Source organism: Tachysurus vachellii, chromosome 10 (genome assembly GCF_030014155.1).
Source record: "Tachysurus vachellii isolate PV-2020 chromosome 10, HZAU_Pvac_v1, whole genome shotgun sequence".
Lineage (NCBI taxonomy): Eukaryota > Metazoa > Chordata > Actinopteri > Siluriformes > Bagridae > Tachysurus > Tachysurus vachellii.
The window spans coordinates 19691164-19692792 of record NC_083469.1 but is presented as its reverse complement, the minus strand read 5'-3'; the positions used below and the strand labels follow the sequence as shown (position 1 = coordinate 19692792).

The 1629-nt window shown below is 33.8% G+C and overlaps 1 protein-coding gene across 1 annotated transcript in view; it reads left to right on the top strand.

The window, feature by feature from the left end:
• Positions 1-98, top strand: part of zbtb42 (zinc finger and BTB domain containing 42) — a 4050-nt gene extending 3952 nt beyond the window's left edge. Inside the window, exon 2 of the mRNA XM_060880341.1 lies at positions 1-98. This exon is cut by the window's left edge and continues 2327 nt beyond it. The gene's annotated coding sequence lies outside the window, so the exon portion shown is untranslated.
• The last annotated feature ends 1531 nt before the right edge of the window (positions 99-1629 follow it).

The window sequence follows — 1629 nt, the reverse complement described above, 5'->3', positions numbered from 1 at the left end:
TGGAAACACTAACAATTTGACAAATATTCTGGTGGAACATGAATGTCGGAGCCTTTATTTTGTTTTTTAAATTAACTTTATCCTTTCTTTCTACCTAACATTTTTGTTAGTTGTTTTGCTTAACACTCACAGGTTAAGTTATGTGTATATATATATATATATATATATATATATATATATATATATATATATATATATATATATATATATATATATATTAGTTTTAATGACAAGAGGCACTAAAAGGCCATGTAATACTGTTTCATTTTTTTCCTGAGAAAACTTGATTAGAATTATTTATTAGTTCTGTTGGTTCAGGGTTTACTGTAAACATCTGAAGTATAGACAGTTGTTAGGTCCTAGTACGTCCTATGGGTACTGTTTCGGCTACACTGAATGGATTGATTGTAAAATCAGTTGCTGTATATCGGTTTATCATTTCACTGTAACTTCGTAGATAAGCCATCTGTAATCGCTGTTTGTCGACTGTACATACAACACTGATATTCTGTAGGCTGCTATTTCTAACTGTATATTTATTGTAAATATGCATTTTATTTATCTTTTTTTTTTGTTTCTTGACAACAATCTGAAATCTCTCAACTCTTATGACTTTCGAAGTCGAAGTCTTCCCTCGGTTTGTTGGTATGTTTTAAAGCCTGTAATGCTGTAACTTTTTAACAGATGTAGCAGATTCAGAAGCACAACATCACCAAGTCCTAGAATTAAAACAAAAATGATCCCAGGTATTTATTTAGGGAGTGAAACATTCTGCTCTGAAACTACTGGAACTTTTACAACCAATGGTGTTTGTAACATTGTTTGTTTCTGTCAGCGGAGCTGCTCGGTGTAATATCTCCTGCAAAACGCAACAGAAACATTAGAGTCGGTAAGGATGTGAGCACAGACGTGTGAGTCTCACTGACCAGACTCCACCCTCAAACCATTTCTTCATTGCACATTTGTCGGGCAGCTGTTTAAAAAGCATTTATTGAATTTGTTTAAGTTTTTATAAGCTCTGTGCATGTTAAAAGGCTCTTCAGTGAAATTCTCTGTGAAACACTGGAAATTAGTGGACTGAAAACAAACAAATCTTAATACAGAACATTTTCAGTCAATGGTGCGATTATATTACTAAGTAGAGCTGGACAGTAGGTCTTTTTTCCAGACAGTCTATCTGATGCAGCTAATACAAAGGAAATGGAAGTGAAAAGTGTGTTTTGGTAAGAATCTGACTCCACTGAGATTCATATGTTGAAGTAATATGCATCGACTTGATCTACACAGTATGTGCCTTGTCGAGACACATTAATCCAACAGCAAATTCATCATCGGGCATTATTGTCAGCCTGTAATTATTCATTCTGCACAAGTTGTTACTGAAAGCAAAAAAAAAAAAAAATGTTATGATATATCACAAAATGTTAAAAGAACAGAATACAATATTATAATATTAGGCCGTGTATAGCGTATAGGAAACAGGTGCATCATACTTGAAGTGACTTCCTGTTTGCATGCAGTCATGTGATCAGCAGCGAGACAATATTTAACTATCACATACGACCAGCAGGAGCCTAATCATGGTTAATGCAAGCAACAGTAATAACTCCTTTAAGATGTGCTTTGATT